At 32.0% G+C, this 20,828-nt stretch overlaps 1 long non-coding RNA gene across 1 annotated transcript; it reads right to left on the reverse strand.

Moving 5' to 3' along the window:
* Nucleotides 1-816: 816 nt before the first annotated feature.
* Nucleotides 817-20,825, reverse strand: LOC143079484 (uncharacterized). The gene is made up of 4 exons (XR_012979420.1): nucleotides 20,712-20,825; nucleotides 8,895-8,981; nucleotides 6,838-6,923; nucleotides 817-1,171 (listed from the first exon to the last, which is right to left on the reverse strand). It is a non-coding gene; the product is annotated as an uncharacterized LOC143079484 (long non-coding RNA).
* Between the last annotated feature and the right edge of the window lie 3 nt (nucleotides 20,826-20,828).

Genomic DNA, 20,828 nt, shown 5'->3' on the forward strand with positions numbered 1-20,828 from the left:
ACCTACGGGTGCGGGAATTCTCGCTACATTGAAGACCCATTGGTTGCCTTCGGCTGTTGTTTGCTCTATGGTCGGGTGGTTGTCGCTTTGACATATTCACCATTTCCTTTCTCAATTTTATTTGTTGCACTATGATTTTTGCCTTTGTCTCAATAGCAGCTAACTTTTTGTATATATTGTACATGTACATGCAAATCAAAACATCAACCCAAAAATGTAAGATCTGTAAGTTTGCTTTCGCAATTTTTTTGTTCTTCCCATGCCGGAATTCTAACCCATGTTACTGAGATATTGTGACACCAAATCTGTACAATTTTTAAACACCAGAGAAGAGCAGATGATTTAAACACTTTTGTGTAATCCAGCATTATATAAGATGTTTTTGTGTCTAATGTTATAGTGCAGTTTGAGCATTCAAAAACATGTTCATTATGTCAACTGGTTGTGTTTGGTTTGCCATATTAAATGGATTTCCTTTTTTTTTGTTTTTTGCTTAAATTTGTCTATTAGCTTTCTCTTTTGAAATTAAAAGAAAACAGTTCACAAATTAGGTGTGCTGGGCTTATTTTAATTAACCTTCATCAGAAACATACAAACAAAAATTTGACAGCAAATGATGTAGATACCATTATCTTGGGACTTAATAAGCCCATGTATAACGATCTTTAAATTAAGGCTTTTGCTTATTGTTGAAGACTTCAGGTGACCTGTACGTGTTTACATCAGTGCCCTATTATGCAGGGCTAGTAGTTGTCTCAATTGCAATCATTCCATGTATCCTTGCTTTTGTATCATTTAAAGACTTCAATTCTTAAATCATTTAAGTTAACACATTTTAATTTCAAAACATTCAACAGATATTTTCAAATAACAAATTTTGTAAACAACAGATATAATTGGTAACTGGTAATTATTTTACAGTCAATATGTTTTTATATTTATCAAGAGGCATCATAATCATGTTCATTAAATTCTTTCCTTGTCAGACTGTTACTGATCTCAAAACCAGTGAAAATTGCAAGTAGCTTTTAGTTTCTAGTAGTACTATTTTGATAAGATGTGTAATATTTCGTCATTTCTTTTGATGTTCTGTCATAATCAGTCAGACTATTTCACCAAGATGTTTTCAAATTCTCCTAGTACTTCAAAGTGCTCTTTTTTTAATAATAATCTGAAATACACAAAATCAACAGGTTAGTAACTTCATAATGTACAAACTTTAACATGTCAGATTAATATGATTAAGAAAATGATGTGCAGCGCAGCCTTGTTATTTGACTGACCAGTTGGTGCATGTTTGGACACAATATTCAAGCTTGATAGACTGTCTGTATTTGGATTTTGATCAAAATTATGAGAAAAAAAAATCCCCCTCCCCCAATTTTTTTCAACCCCCTTTCAGTAATTACCCCAAAACTTAATCCCAACCTTTTCCTTTGTGGTATGGTACTTTGCAGTACAATTTTAAAGAAATCCATACACTTAAACACAAAATATTGTCTGGAAATTAGAAAAATGCTTGTTTTTGACCCCCTATTTCCTGAACGTTTGAGGCAATTACCCCTTTAAACAATTCCAGTCTACCCTTTGTGATATGGAACCTTGAAGAACAATTTCAGAGAGATTAGTACACTGGCACACAAGTTAATGTCTGGAAACTACAAAAATGCTTCTTTTTTGCCCCTAATTTCTAAACTGTTGGTACCATCACCCCAAAAATCAACCCAACCTTCCTTTTTGGTATTAAACCTTGTGTAAATTTTCATGGATATCCATTCGCTTAAACTATATAATTATCCGGAAACCATATGTGTCGACATACATCGCTAACAACAACATCATACCATAATATGACTCAATTTTATTCTTCAAACTTATAAAGATCAGGACGCTGTTTTTTACTTTTTAATTGTTTAACATTTTACAATGGGGGGCTTTTATTTATAGCTTATTACAATATATATGGTAATTATTTTTGCTATAAAAGGCTGAAAGCAAACCACTGAACTGTCATTGTTCATAAAGATAGTTTTCATGGGCAATCTTAGCACATCTCTTCATTTTTACATGATGATCATTTTGAAAATCAGTCATTGTTATTTGTGGAAACCCTTCTTGGAATTTAGTGAAACTTGAATATATAAGCATAACCGTTTTTATGATAAAAAATTTCAAAATATTTCATTTCCTGTATCTACATGATCTAATTAATAAAGGATTTTAGTATTTTTGCAGTTAACATTAATCTGTAGCTTCTTTCTAGGGTTTAATATAAAACCAAGAGTGCACACGCTGAAATGTCTCGCCTTCTTTTGTAGTCCTTAAAATAAAGCTTTATTACAATTGAAACATAACCTTAACATTAACCAAAAAAACAAAAAATTGACCACTAAACCATGAAAATGAGACCAAGGACAGGCAAGGTGAGATGAACCATACAAGGTACACATCTATACAGCTAATAATTCTTCCATACAACTAATATATTTCCATACACCTAATATAGTTATTATAGCAGTAGACTTATTGCATATAGTATTAGATAAAAAGACAAAAACTCAAAAACTTAACTTTGACCACTGACCATGAAAATGAGGTCAAGGGCAGATGACACATACCAGCTAGAAATGTACACCTAACAATCATTCTGTTATTATTTCCATACACCAAATATATTAGACCTATTGCAAATAGTATATGAAAAACAGAAAAAAAAAAACACAAAAACTCAACTATAATCACTGAACCATGGAAATGAGGTCAAGGTCACTGAACCATGGAAATGAGGTCAAGGTCAGATGACATCTGTCAGTTGGACATGTACACCTTACAGTCCTCCATACACCAAATATACTAGACATATTGCTTTTAGTATCTGAGATATGGACTTGACCCATACCTGCCAACTGTCACTATTTGCGGGGGATTTCCCCCATGGAGGCTCCCAAATTCAAATTTTGAAAGAGCAATTTTGTTTACAATTTTAAACAAAACAATTAGTTTTACGATGACTTTAGGCTAATAAAAATATGAAGAAGCCAAAAAACAACATTAAAATGTACTTGAAGGTTTTTTATGACTATGACAGCCATCTTGCACGCAAAACCCCCATGGGCATTTTGAAAAGTTGGCAGGTATGTGACCACCAAAACTTAACCTTGTTCACTGATCCATGAAAGGAGGTCGAGGTCAAGTGAAAACTGTATGACAACCATGAGGACCTTGCAAGGTACTCACATATCAAATATAGTTATCCTATTACTTATAATAAGAGAATTTCACTTTACAAACCAGATGTTCCGCAGGGCACAGCTTTATAGGACCACAGAGGTCGAACCCTGAACAGTTGGGGCAAGTATTGACACAACATTTAAGCTTGATACAGCTCTGAATTTGGATTGTGATTAAATAGTTGACACAAGATAGGTTTCTGACACAGAATGAATGTGGTCTAAGAACTTACACTTAATAAACTGTTATCACAGAGATATGTATTCCCTTTTTGTAATTTTGATTATGCAATGTTGAAATTAAATAGCAATATTTTAACATGTAAGTTATGCAAATATTCATGTAATTTTGATTATGCAATGTTGAAATTAAATAGCAATATTTTAACATGTAAGTTATGCAAATATTCATTTAATTTTGATAATGCAATGTTGAAATTAAATAGCAATATTTTAACATGTAAGTTATGCAAATATTCAAAGTCTATGAACAATGACTGAAGGTACATGGCTCAACAATCTCCATGGAATGAGATGTGCGAATGATAAATATAATACAACTGCATACCAATTACCATTGACTCATAATAAGTAGTTCCCTTTAAACGAACCTAAACACTTAAACTATGTAAAAGTTTCAAAGTCAATGAACCATGATCAGGGGTGGGGCTATATAATCTCCATGAAAACAACACTTTCAAATGACAATAAATTTGCATACCAAATATCATTGACTTAACATTAGCAGTTCATCTTAAACTGATATTATCACAAACTAATACATGTAAACTAAGCAAAAGTTTCAAAGTCAATAGACCATGACTGAGGGGGCAGGGCCAAATATTCTCCATGGAAATGAGATGTGCTAATGTTTATAAAACTGAACACCAATTAACATTGGCCTACCACTAATGGTTCCCCTTGAACTGACCTTATCACAAACTAATACATATAACTTAGCAAAATTATCAAAGTCTATAGACCATGACTAAGGAGGCGGAGTCAAAAAATCTCCATGAAAATGAGATATGCCAATGCTTATACAACTGCATACCAAATATCATTGACCTACCACTAGTGGTTCACCATAAATTGACCTAATCACAAACTAATACATTGTTGATGCTGCCGCCGCGGGGAACACCATACCTATGTCTCATTTTTTTACTCCGTCAAGGCAAGAAAAAAACTTATAAATTTTAAATTGGACATTTACCTATTATGGTCAAATATCCAAAATATTAATACATGGTTAGATTCAGCATATCATCATGAATTGATCATAGAACCCCAAGCATTCAATTTTTTATGAAATCAAATAATGTGCAATTTTAGACCCTTTAAACCTCAAGCATGTCAATGTGGATCAATTTGATAACCGGGCCCAAATATTAAAAATCTAAATACACGGTTAGATTCAGCATATTAAAGAACCCCATTTTTGTTGAAATCAAACAAAGTTTAATTTGAACCCCGATTTGGACCAACAGTCCATAATCAAAAATCTAAGTACATGTTTAGATTCAGCATCAAAGAAGTCCAAGAATTCAACTTTTGTTAAAATCAAACAAAGTTTAATTTTTGACCCTTTGTACCTTAATGTAGACCAATTTGAAAACAGGACCAAAAATTAAAAATCTAAGGGTGCTATAAACAGTTTCGTATAAAAAACTAGGGGTAATTCCCCCGACTAAAAATAGACTTGGAGGGAAGTCCCTTTTTATCAACATAATTGGTAAAAACAGTATCATGTTTTTTATATTTAATTGTAAAATTAAGTTAATTAGCTTCAATTAAAACAGGTTGAATGATTAAAATAATTTTAAAAAATTAGATTAAATACATATGTTTTAAGGGGAGACAAACTGTAAACATCCTGTTTTTTTGGCAGTGAAAAGTGCAAAACTTATTTGCACCCACTGTATCTCTTTTCGAAAGCAGGCGAACGTAGCCTGAAGCATAAATTTTTAGAAAGACCAGGTAAAAACCTATGAAATTCATACTGTTTTGAATATGAAAAATGTGCATGTATCATGTCTGCATGGGTGTGCACAAGGCCTGATTTCATGTTTTTTATGCATAGATTAGGCAATGTTTTTTCCATTTTCTCTGGATAAAACTTTTTGGTACTATTAAAAGTACAATTTATTTTTATTTCATTATAAACTAGAGAAAATTCTGATTCTAATGATATCTAGTTTTATACAAGTATCTTCATTAACATTAACACCACTAAGGGTCAATTATAGATGGTCCCTCAAAATATGGCGTCATAGAAAAAAACTGTTGATTGCACCCTAAATACACGGTTAGATTTGACATATATACAAGAACCCAAATAATTCATTTTTTGATGAAATCAAACAAAGTTTAATTTTGGACCCTTTGGACCCTCATTCCTTAACTGTTTGGGACCAAAACTCCCAAAATCAATAACAACCTTCCTTTTGTGGTCATAAACTTTGTGTTAAAATTTCATAGATTTCTATTCACTTATACTATTAAAGTTATTGTGCAAAAACCAACTGAAGAAAAATGCTTATTTGGGCCCTTTTTGGCCCCTAACTCCTAATCTGTTGGGACCAAAACTCCCAAAATCAATTTGAAACTTCCTTTTCTAGTCTTTAACCTCGTGTTTAAATTTCATAGGTTTCTATTTACTTCTACTAGTTATAGTGTGAAAACCAAATGTCTTCGGATGACAACGACAACGACGCCAACCTCATACCAATATACGACCAAAATTTTGAATTTTTGCAGTCGTATAAAAATCTTAACTTTTTTTTCAAGTAGACACTCAACCATGAAAATTAGGTCAAGGACATTAGACATGTGACTGAGAGAAACTTGGTAACCTGAGGCATTTTGGTATATATTCAAAGTATGAAGCATCCAGGTCTTCATCCTTCTAAAATATAAAGCTTTTAAGAATTCAGCTAACTCCGCTGCTGGCCCCCAGAACATCATATATATGTCGAGCTTTCTGCAACAAAAGTTGCAGGCTCGACAATAAGATGATGTGGTATAATAGTCTATTTTCACATTATCAACTTTTGACTCTGATTCTATGTTTTTTCAACAGGTTTTAATACCTTCTCTGTGGTAAGACATCTTGGTACTCTGTCACTACAAACACCCGAAAGAAGTAAATTCAAAAATATAAATGGTGCAATTTTGGCGGAAGGTTTACTGTTTTCTGATGATTTAGTCATGTATAGAAAACATAATGGCATATATGCATTAAACAGTTAACCTATCCTCAAATTTGTTCCGATTAAAGTGGGTACATGTAAATAGGAAATTTGTCTATTGCCAATGACACAATATCCACCTTGAATGACATGGACATCAAATAACTGATACCATGGATACTGTGTCATACTTTCACAGATTTCTATGAAACTTTGCAGATGCTTTAAAATTTTATGATTGCATTTTTAGTTGTGCTAATGTTGATGGTATGTTTTAATATACATGTACTGCCCACTTTAAACAAATTTTATTGTTTCACATACAGTTATTACCATCTTGCCCAATACATCTTTGATGCATACTCGAGGTACATGTATTAATACAAATATAAACATTACTTTAAATTTATGTTTACCTTCATTTGATATCCTTAATCTTCAGTCAAACTTTCCGACTCCTCAACCATTTTTTTTGTCAACAGAGGAAATTTACCTCCTTTATCTACAATAAAATCCTAATTAAAACTAGACCTTACAAAAAACTCTAATTTATTAAATAATTAGGAGTTGACTGACAATTTCAACCATTCATGATACTTATTTGATGATCTTTTCTTGGTGATTATTTTTGCGACTTAAACTAAAATTTCTCTCCATCTATATGTTATTTGTTTAGATGACATCAAGTGATGGCTATAATCATTCATTTATAGGTCTAGGTTAGCTTTTACGGGCATACGATACAGTTACAGAGGAGGTAATGACGTTGCTAATGCAAAATGTTATTTTCGCGACATCAAACTTTAACATACCAGAGAAAAATGCATTTTTCAACTGATTTTTATCATTCAAACTGAATTTATTTGAAAACGAGTTCATGGAACCCCATTTTCCAAAACAGCAATTTGTTTGACTTTCAATTTGCAGGGAGATTATGTGACCCAAATTTTATAAAACTGTAAATAAAGGATTTCTTTTAATTTTGATAAACATAAAGCCAAAAATGACATATTTTTCCTTAATTCATGAACATTTGATAAATACGAGTTATTTCGGAATAAAAAATGCATAATTTTTTAGGATACTTATAAAATACAGAAATTACCTATTATCTAAAGTCATAAGAAACCTCAAATTAAAAAAAAATATGCATATGTTTTTTATAACTAAATGGTTAGTTTTCATTAAACAACTTATGTACATATACTTTTTTCTGATGAAAATTTTTTAATTTGTCCACATTTAGAAGAAGAGTACTTATTTTTAATTGCTTGCTGCCAGCAAGCAATTTGCCGACATATTTTCAGTATGCATAGTGACCTAAGCGTAACCCTCCTCGTAAAAATCCGGTGACCACAATACGCATGGATCTGTCATTGAAATAAACAAATATCTGACTATACATGTTAAACACGTGCTCAATACCCATGCTTTTTGTAATTTGTTTACTATAAGGTGACAATCGGTTAAACTCGGCTTCAAATCACGGCTTCAAATCACAGCATTTAATGAGCAGCCATATTTGTTCAATCATAACAAACAGACAGAGAAAAAAATTGGCGATTATATGATATATTTGCGAAAATAATGATAAAATCCTGCACATAGGACTAAGTTTATGAATGTATACATCCATTGGTTCAAGAATTGGACAAACATTATTTTTCACCACTCACTCGTTTCATGACTTTAACAAAAAAAAAAATTGTGTTTATCTTTTATAACAAAAAAATTATGTCTTTTTTTCGAAAAAAGAAAATAGGGCCACATATCTGAATTTTGAGCAAATATACAAAATTTCGACCTCATTTTTCTCAAAAAGTAGCACATGAAGGTATATTTTTTATTACATATTTGATTTAATCAGGTAAAAAATAGCCTATATGCAAATTTTGACGAACTTGTAAATACAGGATCAAAACTGTACGGTATGCCCTTAAGAGAAATTCAGCCCATTGTGTAAGGACAAGGATAAAATATTGATTATTAGAACATGCTTTCAGTAACTGCTATAAATCTCAGATGTGTATTTCATGTGTTTTTGTTTTAGGATTTTTTATTGTGCTTTGACTTTGTATTGATCTTAGAATTAAGCCCTTTTCAAATGATTTTTATAGTTTGCTAGTTGAAATGTTGCACCACTGTCATAGGTTAGAAGGAGGGTTTCGTGCCAGCAACCATTTTTAATGTTTACAAACTCCATGTGTCTGTCTCAATTCAGGAGCTTGTAATTCAGTAGTTTGTTGCTGTATATCATAACAGTTTATCGTTCAATGTTTTGTTAATAAATCAGGCCCTAAGTTGCTCATTGGTAATTTCAAGTCCTTGACGTTGTATAGCTCATTGTTGAAGGATGTGCAGTTACCTATGGTTGTTAATTTTTGTCTCACTGGTCTCTCATGGAGAGTTGTTTCATTTACAATCATACCACATCTTCTTATTTTTACAAAACATTTAAATAAGTATACTTCACCTTAGAAGCTGCCAACAAACTGGTACAGTCCAAGTTCCTTTTCTCTTTGTTTCTTCAACATAATTTGTATGAATGTATCTGCAACATCTACAAGGAAAAATTGTTTCTGTAAAAATGATAAACGTACTTAAATCTTATACTTAATAAAAAAAAATGGGGTCACCGTTCACAACCTGCCTTCGAAAGAAGCATACATTTTTGTAAAGGTACCTTTTTTCTGTTGAACTAATAGCAGAAATAGAGGTAATATCGAAATAAGAGAACTTAATTACAGAAATCGCTCAAATTTTACAATAGTTTAGTTTAAGAACAGCTTAATTGAAAATAATAATAAACCAGATGCTCCGCAGGGCGTAGCTTTATACGACTGCAGAGGTTGAACCCTGAACGGTTGGGGCAAGTATGGACACAACATTCAAGCTGGATTCAGCTCTAAATTTGGATTGTGATTAAATAGTTGACACAGCATAGGTTTCTGACACAGAATGAATGTGTTCTAATGAACTTAAAATTTTTGTTTTCTCTTAGAGCAATTCACTATGCTGTTGAATATTAATCCTCTCAAAAAAATGTTTGAAGAAATTTTCTTTTTTATTTATGAAATTTCAAATGAGAAAAATTGAACCCAATTTTTTTAATCACATCCACGGTAGGTATGGTTGTCCTGCGAGAAAACGTTCTGTGCTGGTGATTTGGTCCTGTCAGGTGCTGGTGGGTCCTGATTCTGTGCTGGTGGGTTTGTTTACATTGTATCAGAACGGCAATAAAACGACTGTTTTGTTGCTTAATTTTTCTCTGATGCGTCATAAGTACCATGCAAAGTATATTACAACAATATTATATTGCAAAAGTCGTGCAAGTTCGTTAAACGGAATTGTCCTGACGCTGTGCTGGTGATAAGAAAAACGGTCCTGGTTCTGTGCTCCTATGTCCTGGTTCTGTGCCTTTATATTTTAGTTAAAAGTGACATATATTCAAGATCATTGATGCTGTGCTGTTATTGACTAATTAACTGTTGTCAGCTTACTTGAAATTGACATTGTTGTGAATCTGTTTACTGTTATTATGAGAGAAAAAAATACCCCTATTTTTTATTTTTTTAAAATTAACTGTAATCTTATTTATTGGCCTGTTAATGGAACCCTTCTTGCCCCCTTTTAAGATAAGAAAATATGTTTACGATTTTCGGGATTACGATCATTTTGCAAGATCACCAAAATACGTTGTAATTTATACAATACTTATATAAAGTAGATGATGTGGTATGTTTGTTGTCAATGGACAAATTTCCATAAGAAACCAAAGGAAGTATGTGTTAACAACCATACGTCATCGTACGACCTTCAACAATAACCCATAAAATAAAAATGTAAAAGGTTTTGCATAAAAATGGAGAGCAAAAATATAGAACAAAGGACGTTCTGAGCGTTTGAATCATATGTCTTTAGCAGCTTAAAACACATTTGTTTGTGAACAAGTGCTGACTATAAGAACGACAATAGTATTGCGGGTTTGTTTGTTTGGGGTTTTCTTTTTTTGGGGGGGGGATGGGGATAAGTTAGAGCGAGGTTACAGTGAAAGTTTTAAGCTTGGAATAGTTTCCCGTAAGATTTAAAAGTTGTATTTTAAAAGAAAAATGTATCTTATAGCTATTAAGAATCACTTGCTGTATCTGTAAGATTTTTGCAACATAATTTTTTTGTCTGAACAATTATCAGGTATTTTTTTCGAAAGTTCGATAGAACACTAAAAAAAATTTCACTATTTTATGAAAGGGCAGACTAGAATATGTCAATTTCAAAAATTAAAATATCTCGTAGCTTCATACTACCAATTGAGTATAAAACAAGTATATAAGTTTAAAAAATAAATTCTTAGATTAAACACCTACATTTAACTTTAAAAGGTCATAACAGTTTAAAACAATACAAATCTACACACACAAAAACTGGTCTAGTTTCAACTGGTTATCAACCTGAATCGCTATAAGATCATATCTAAGCTCACCTGTGTCGAGGGGTCGTGTGAGGTTCATGTATTGTCTTGGCGTCCGCAATTACAAAAAGATCTTTTCTGAAATTACTTGACCAAATGTTACCAAATGATTTTTCAAGAGTGAATCTAGGAAAAACAATATTCATCAACAAACATGACCACTGTCTGTTAAAATGTATTAGAGTTTTTAGTTACAGCCGATTCCATTGAGTATGTAGGCAAAGGTAATATTTTTGGTCAGCTTGCTTGTTAGCTAAACCGTGAAGTCATTGTTAAGTAAGGTATACTACCCTCCTTTCGAAGTAGCCTGGTCCTACAGACAGAAAGATGTGTCATTTATCGGACTAGTCTACTCTTAAAGTAGGGTAGTTTACATAATCTAACAATGACTTTTCTGTTCAGCAAGCAAGATAACCAAAGATATTCCCTTTGTCTACACACTCATTGAAATCGGCTTTAATATTGCAAAAGTTCAAGCAATTAGGGCAAAACTTACCGAGTAAAAAAAATCAAAAGGCCAATGTCTATCTACCTTGCACATTTCAGAAAATTCAGATCAGATAACGAAACTGGGTCCAGCAACATTTATAAGCAATTTAAGATTTTTACCCTCACAGTTTCCATTCACCACAAATATTCTCGTTACAACGAATCATTTTAAATACAAAAATACCAGTTGCAGCCTTTTGTTTATCTATTAATATATGTATACGGATAAAGTTATGAAAGGCAGCAGGATCACCAGGGTGAGGAGTCCATGTCATCTGAAACAAATGCTAAGCATAGATCTAGAAAGCGACAGATAATCATGACATTAAAAAAACTCTCTTCTTTTCGACTTTTTTTCGAACAAATTGACACATAAAATGGATTATATAGTATTGTGGAATTTTTAACTTGTGTTCAATTCATTGGTTACACCTTTTACTAGGAAAACAATCCTGTCAAGTATGAGCTGGGTAAAACATTTCAGAAAAGAAGATGGAAATGTGAAAGTCCACGAAAATTTGATTTAAAACCTTTATTCGTTCCAACAAAGTTATTGAGATTTTGTTGAGGATTTAACCATCTACGACAACAAGAATATTTTTTTTAGAATTTACAGCTCTTCTATTAATATATGCAAAGCAAACCATTGATAAAATTGCTTGCTATGATTGTTTGGATGTTTGTAAACGACAGGTAAGTAGTCTGTTTACTATATACTAGAATTTGTTTCGACAATAAACATTAACTTCAATTCCTGTCAGTTTGTATTTGTCCAATCAAATCCCAGTATGTATTGAAACTCCGCCTACCTATTGTTTGAAAACATCCAAGCAAACATAGCAAGCAAGTCAATCAAATTTTTTTTGCATGCTTTTATAGAAGAGCTGTACTATATAATGCAAAGAAGCGTTTAAGTCTTTCGCCAAAAAATACTATCAATTTCTTTTTGTCCTATCTAAACTTCCGTACCATTTCCTTCCATTCATGATCATTAAATTGAACTGTAAAATATTTCTTGGTACCTTCTTAATTCCTTTATAAGTCTTATGTAAACATAATAATGACAATAACTGTTGTGAGCACAAGATTCACTGCACACTTTTAAAGTTCTGCTTCATCAAACATTAAAATGTGAACTTAAGTTTTAAGACTTTTTTAATCGACACGATTAGGATTTTTGTATATGAGAACATGGTTTATCTATTAGTTGAAAATGCGGCTTTGAACTAGCTTTCAGTATCTGCGAGCATTCGTTGTTCAATAATGTGTGTCTTTGTGTTATTATTTTATGTGATAAATTGTTGTGTTGGTACACCACTGTAACAATGACGGAGGAAATGAGGAGGGTTGGTTGGGTGGAAGTGGGGAGGGTATGGGAGCGCTAACAAACATGTCTATGCGGCATGGGCTTTGACCATTGTTGAAGCATCAATGTAAGGGGCATTTAATATCTTAATAAAACTATTCTTATTTTAGATACTATATATTGTTATCTGATATTTGACGAAAGATGTTGCCCTTTTATGTAATTATGTAATACAAGTTACGATCATTTGAAAACACACATTAAACAGCCAAATGGATGCACAAGAGCTAAAATAGGAGTCATAGATCCTATTGACAACAATTATCTGCCCAATTTTATTGATTTTGTAACATTTGTTTCAAATATGACCAACTTCTTATCCGAAATCACCAGCACCGTATCAGGACCCACCAGCACAATGACAGGACCCACCAGCACAGTATCAGGACATGAATAAATTGAGAAAATGCTAAATTTTAATAAATTGGAAAGTTTTTTCACAAAATAGTTTTGTCGTGTGGATTGCAGTGTAGAAAGCGGACTCTTTGAGCATTTTTGTTTTATTTTTTCAGTGCTAGATTTTCTGAAAATGAGCATTTTTGTGTTACGCTTACTGAAACAGTTTAGAGAGTCAACTTTTTAATGGTTTAAATATGAACCCATAAGAAACAAAATTGAAAAATCTCAACTGTTTTCTTCCATTTTTTATGAGTGAAAACGTCAAAAATCATCATTTTCGTCTTTGTTTACATTTGTTCATTGATCACCAGCACCCGTCAGGACCGAATCACCAGCACAGAACGTTCTCTCGCAGGACAACCATACCCACCGTGACATCCCCCTTTCCCTTATTCCAAAACTAATCTCAATTAAAATTTCTAATGGAGTTTGCAACAATAACTACTCATTTAAATACATCATAAAATATTAAGATGTAAAAAAACTACTTGTTATCACTGAATGGTAAAGATTATTTTAATTTATCAGTTGGTAGTAAAAAGTGAATATACATTGTATATTGTATATAACAAAGATTTAAGTTGATTCTGGACAAAGAAAGATAACTCCAATTAAAAAAAAATCTTGCTATTGCACAATATTTTGCAATTAGATATTTCTTGCTTACTATTCTGGACAAAGAAAGATAACTCTAATTAAAAAAAAATTTGCTATTTCACAATATTGTGCAATTAGATATTTCTTGCCATTGCGCAATACTGTGCAATTGAAAAGACTTGCTATTGCACAATACTTAATATAATAATTTTAGATCCTGATTTGGACCAACTTGAAAACTGGGCCCATAATAAAAAATCTAAGTACATTTTTGGATTCAGCATATCAAAGAACCCCAAGATTTCAATTTTTGTTAAAATCAGACTTAGTTTAATTTTGGACCCTTTGGACTTTAGTGTAGACCAATTTGAAAACAGGACCAAAAATGAAGAATCTACATACACAGTTAGATTTGGTATATCAAAGAACCCCATTTATTCAATTTTTGATGAAATCAAACAAAGTTTAATTTTGGACCCCAATTTGGACCAACTTGAAAACTGGGCCAATAATCAAGAATCTAAGTACATTTTTAGATTCAGCATATCAAAGAACCTAACTGATTCATTTTTTGTCAAAATCAAACTAAGTTTAATTTTGGACCCTTTGGACCTTAATGTAGACCAATTTGAAAAAAGGACCAAAAGTTAAGAATCTACATACACAGTCATGACAGTTAGATTCGGCATATCAAAGAACCCCAATTATTCAATTTTGATGAAATCAAACAAAGTTTTGGACCCTTTGGGCCCCTTATTCTGTTGGGACCAAAACTCCCAAAATCAATACCAACCTTCCTTTTATGGTCATAAACCTTGTGTTTAAATTTCATAGATTTCTATTTACTTATACTAACGTTATGGTGCGAAAACCAAGAAAAATGCTCATTTGGGTCCCTTTTTGGCCCCTAATTCCTAAACTGTTCAGACCTCAACTCCCAAAATCAATACCAACCTTCCTTTTGTAGTCATTAACATTGTGTTTAAATTTCATTGATTTCTATTTACTTAAACTAAAGTTATTGTGCGAAAACCAAGAATAATGCTTATTTGGGCCCTTTTTTGGCCCCTAATTCCTAAACTGTTGAAACCAAAACTCCCAAAATCAATCCCAACCGTTCTTTTGTGGTCATAAACCTTGTGTCAAAATTTCATAGATTTCTATTAACTTAAACTAAAGTTATAGTGCGAAAACCAAGAAAATGCTTATTTGGGCTCTTTTTGGCCCCTAATTCCTAAAATGTTGGGACCAAAACTCCCAAAATCAATACCAACCTTCCTTTTGTGGTCATAAACCTTGTGTTGAAATTTCATAGATTTCCATTCACTTTTACTAAAGTTAGAGTGCGAAAACTAAAAGTATTCGGACGACGAAGACACCAACGTGATAGCAATATACGACGAAAATTTTTTCAAATATATAAAAATAAAGGTCACGGATGAGTTCCAAAAATGGCATTTTTATACCAAAGGGAGATAATTTTGAGCAATTTTAATGATATCTACATTTTACAATTCATCTGAGGCCATCAAAAATTGATTTTTTTAAATTATTTTTGTACCATATGATAAAGTAACAACTACTTAAGGTAACAAATAAAAGGAGTAGGTAAGGTTCCGATTTTGGCCTCAAATTTCAAATTCATCTAACGAAAGATTTTGGACACTTTTTAAACTCTTAACTGTCTATTTCAATTGATTCAATTAGTTAATGTGAAAGATTTTGACTGACTTAGTCATTAAAAACGCTCAGATTCAAGCTTTCGTATGAAAAATCTATTGAATTTGCCAAAAAATGTCACTTTTCTGATGGTTTTTGTCAAAAAATGAAAGTGGCCACATCTGTGTTCATCCTCAACCTTTACATGTGTTTTATCATTAAATACAATTAAAGAACCTTAGTGAGCACACTCACATACCCCACGTCCCCACATTGTCATTGGAGAAATTAAATTAGTGTAAGAAAAAAAAATTGTATAAGAAAAATTAATTTCCTGCCAATATGCACATCTAAATAGTATGTCCTTATTACATGTATTATCTACAAAATTTCATGAAATTCTGTTGTGTGGTTTCAGAGGAGTTGAGATGACAAACTGTTGCAGAAGTACATTGAAGCAAATAAGTTCAAAGGGGCGTAACTCCTAGAAAAAAAATTGAATCACAATTTCCCGTCGATATGCAGAACTACATCGTATGTCCTTATTATCTGAAAAGGTTTCGTGAAATTCTGTTGTGTGGTTTGAGAGGAGTTGCCATAACAAACTGTTGCAGTAGAACATTGAAGTAAATAAGTTCAAAGGGGCGTAACTCCTAGGAAAAAAATTGAATCGCAATTTCCCGTTGATATGCACAACTACATAGTATGTCCTTATTTTCTGAAAAGGTTTCATGAAATTTTGTTGTGTGGTTTGAGAGTAGATGAGATGACAAACTGTTGCAGTAGTACATTAAAGTAAATAAGTTCAAAGGGGCGTAACTCCTAGAAAATATATTGAATCGCAATTTCCCGTCGATATGCACAACTACATAGTATGTCCTTATTATCTGAAAAGGTTTCGTGAAATTCTGTTGTGTGGTTTGAGAGGAGTTGCGATGACAAACTGTTGCAGTAGTACATTAAAGTAAATAACTCCTAGAAAAAAAATTGAATCGCAATTTCCCGTCAATATGCACAACTACATAGTATGTCCTTATTATCTGAAAAGGTTTCATGAAATTCTGATGCATGGTTTGAAAGGAGTTGTGATGACAAGAAACAGGACTGACGGACGGACGAACAGGTCAAAAACATTATACCCTCCGCAACTCGTTGCATGGGGTATAATTAACATTTCAATATTATAAATGAACACGAATAATTACAATATCATAATGTAAGGGGAAAATTTACACTTTCATTTAAGACAGAAACCGTCTAAAATTTACCAAAAAATCTAAAATTTTGAAGATTTCAGTAATTTAGCATAACTTAATGATGCTAGTACATGTAGTACCTGATTTATGCATTGTATTGTCAAAAACATCCTATATTTATTTAGCAGAAGCATGCTAGCTACTTTCCAATAAATAGCTGAAGGATTACATTTTCACAATTTTGTAAAACTGCTATATTTTGGGGCCAAAAAGGGGTCTTACTGAATCTACTCCTTTGTAATGAAAAAATAAATTTTTCTCTTAAATTTTTATACATGTACCCTCGAGCCTCCTTATTGTAACTTATAGATAGTAGTTTCTGGTTTTATTATTGTTGAAGGCCATACAGTGACCTAAAGTTGTTAATTTCTAATGTAATTGTGTCTATTGTCTAGAGACTAGATTTGTCTCATTGGCAATCATACAGTATATACCATATTTTCTTTTTAATTTGTTGACTTAATATTCTGAATATTTCAACACCTATTCACATATTTTTAAACTAGAAATCAATGGTGGATCTAGAAATTTTCATAAGAGGGGCCCTTTTACTGCCTAAGAGGGGGTCCCTACTCGAGTCATTCCCTATACAATCAACTAAATTTTTCTAACAAAAGGTGTTGTCAGACCGGGCCCCCTGATTCTGCCTATCTAGAAACATAATAGTGAGTTGTCTCATATAGGCAATCATACAGTGTACCACATTTTCTTTTTAATTTGTTGACTTAATATATTTCTTAATATTTTCAACACCTATTCACATATTTTTAAACTAGAAAACAATGGCGGATCTAGAAATTTTCATAAGAGGGGGCCCATAGACTGCCTAAGAGGGGATCCCCACTTCAGTCTTTTCCCCTTACATTATGATATTGTAAAGTCAATTGTAAAATACTGGTATAGATTTGAAAATCTTACAACTGAATTCAGTTTATTGAAAGATGCTTATAAATGCAGCCAAGAGCTTCACAAATCTAACATAACTTCTTCTGCCAGTTCTCATTTGCTAGTAGAAAAAGTTTTTGAAATTAAACAAGAAGTAAAACATTTCGGACAATATAAATTTTTGAACATATCTAGCAAATTAATTCACACTAAATATATTAGCAATTGGTATGCTAGCCAAAATAAAGCTTCTGATAAAAAACTGTATAATAATGTGAAATTTAAGCTACAGTCATGCTTCAATGATTCCCTATATATATAAACAGTGGCGGATCCAAAAATTTTCATAAGTGGGGCCCACTGACTGACCTAAGAGGGGGCCGCTCCAGTCACGCTTCAGTGATTTCCTATATAAGCAACCAAATTTTTCCAAAAAAAAAGGGGGGGAAGGCCCCCTCCTAAATGATAAATCTGCCTCTGATAAACCATTTTTTTCCCACGAAAGGGGGGAGGGGGGGGGCCAAGGATCCGACTATGCATTGGGAACATGTGTACATGTATTAAATATACTGTTCCCAGCTGACACCTTATATGTATAGGAAGTGCCCCCTCCCAAGATTCCTGTTTATTCAATTCAATTCAATATTTTATTGGAAAGAGCTCAATAGAGGCGTGGTCCAAATACAGATAATTAATAATATTAAAACAACACACAAATAAAATAAAGATTCATGGAACAAGTCAAGCCAATTCTATACATGTACTGTATACAAATACATTATAAACTGATTATATTGATACCATAGACTTATATTTCAGTATTATTCTAGATTTTCATATATTTACTTAAAACACACAATATAAGATATTTATATATATATATGTATATGGACAAACTACTGTCAAGGATTATTATCTGATGAAACGGTATGGTGGTCTCTCAAATCAAGAGCTTCTTCAATATACATACAAATAGATTTTAATTCCTTTTCAGACATAGGATTTAACATTTTGGTAACATTTTCATCCAAATTATTTAAATTTATATCATTAATTTTATATTTAGATCTAATTTTGTTATATTGCAGACATTCAATCAAGAAATGAATCTCATTTTCAATTTTTCCTGTGCAAAATTTACAAAATCTCTCATTAGATGGTATTTTTGGTCTTGCATACCTCCCAGTTTCTATTGCTAATGAGTGTGCATTATTCTTAATTTAGTGAGTTTTTTTTCAATTAACCCTTTCCTCCATTGAATTTTTTTTTTTTGCATACTTGATTCGCATAGGATTTTTTGATAAAATGCTGAACATATGCTTTAAAGTATTAAGGCATTGGGAAAAACAACTATTTCATCAAATAAATTTGAGTCGGATATATATATATTCCTATGATATTCCTTTTCATAATGGATACCAATTTTATTAAGTCAACTGCAGACACTTTGTAGTCAAAGTGTTTCAACTGAGGTACTACAAAGGCGTCAAAAGGCGTCATTATTGAGTAAGGGGGGTGGCGTCAAAAGGCGTCATTATGGAGGAAAGGGTTAAAGGTATTTAGGAATATTAAAATTTAAATATTCTTATTGTTTAAATTTTACTAAAAAATAAAAGTTTACCACAGTGTCCATCTTTTATTTTAGAAAGTTCAAATATAATTTTATTTTTGTAGAAATCTTCTAGTTTCTGTTTGAAATTACTATTACAATGCTTTTTAAAGGGTATTGCAATATATTTCATTAATTCAGATAGTTTATAAGACCATGAATTTTCTCTATTTGTGAGAGTTTTGTCCACTTCAAAAGCAGCCTTGAAACCCGACTGTTCACCAATATTACTGAGAAGCTCATAATATTTATACATAAGTTGATAACATTTAATGCAAATGGGTAAAGTGCCTAATTCACACCGCACTGCTAGATTGGAAGACTTTCCATGAACCACAAGTATGTTTTTAAATATGGAGTTTTGTGTTTTGTCTAATTTACTTTTGTCTATAAATGCTTCAAAATTTGGTTTGAATTCTGATAACCATACTTCTGATCCATAAGTTAAAATAGGAGTTATCATTGAATTAAAAAGCTGGAGCCAAGTCTTAACAGACAAATTTTCACTATATGGTAGTTTTGACTTCAATGCAAAATGTGCCATTCAGTACTATGTTTTTGTAAAGAATCAAGAGAGTTCTGGAGACCATCTGCATATTCCGATATCAATAATAAATCATCAGCATACAATAAATGGTTCACTTTTTGACCATTTAAATTTACTGCACTAGTTAAGTTTGTATCTAAGTATTTTTCTATGTCATCAACAAATATATTACTGTAAATTCAGAAATTATTGCGTGCATTTATTATTGCGATTTTGTCATTTTAGACTTAAATGCGATTTTAATTATAATGATTTTGAGAAAAATCCTGTTTAATTCATATCAATGATTTTAAAATGCGAGTTAAAATTATTGCGTTTACAAGTCTGTCGCATTTTTCGCAATAATCAAAACCTCGCAATAATTTCTGAATTTACAGTAAATAAAGTTGGACTTAAACTGTCACCTTGTTTGACACCCTGATTATCAAGAAAAGGCTTGGTAAACATATTTTGATATTTACATGAATATAAGGTATTAGAGTACATTTTTGTACATGTCATGCAGTATATTATAAAATTTGCCTTGTATTTCTTTATTTTGTAATTTTAAGAACAGAGCTGATCTCCAGACACTGTCAAAAGCCTTTTTAAAATCTACAAAACACACATGTAGTTTCTTTTTACATTTAAACAAATATTTGTTTATTATTGTTTTTAAAATAAAGACATGATCTACAGCCCCCCCCCCCCATAAAAATCAAATGGATAGCTCCGTTAAAAGAAACTGGGTTTTTTTTTGCAGCTCAAAAGTTTATTAGTCAAAAATCAATGGAAAACAATTATCTGGCCATAATCGGCGAACATTTCAACAAACTTCCCCATATTAATTCAAATAATTTACATTCTTAACATGACGGCTAAATATATATAAGATAAGATAAGATAAATATATATATCAGGCCGAACGTTCCCGGAATCTTCCATTGAGACCCCCCCCCTTTTTCCAAACGGGTATTTTAATGCGTGTTTCTTAATGGCAGTTTTGAAAGAGAAATAATAGTAAGTGACTTTTTACCGAGAAAATTTAAGTTTTATGCATTTTACGTATCAGATCTTATCAACACATCTTCATCTTCATCCTCAAGTTTCGTTTGCTCTGTCTTTACCGTTTACGGTCTCCTTTCGTACAGAA

This window comes from Mytilus galloprovincialis, chromosome 6 (genome assembly GCF_965363235.1).
Source record: "Mytilus galloprovincialis chromosome 6, xbMytGall1.hap1.1, whole genome shotgun sequence".
Lineage (NCBI taxonomy): Eukaryota > Metazoa > Mollusca > Bivalvia > Mytilida > Mytilidae > Mytilus > Mytilus galloprovincialis.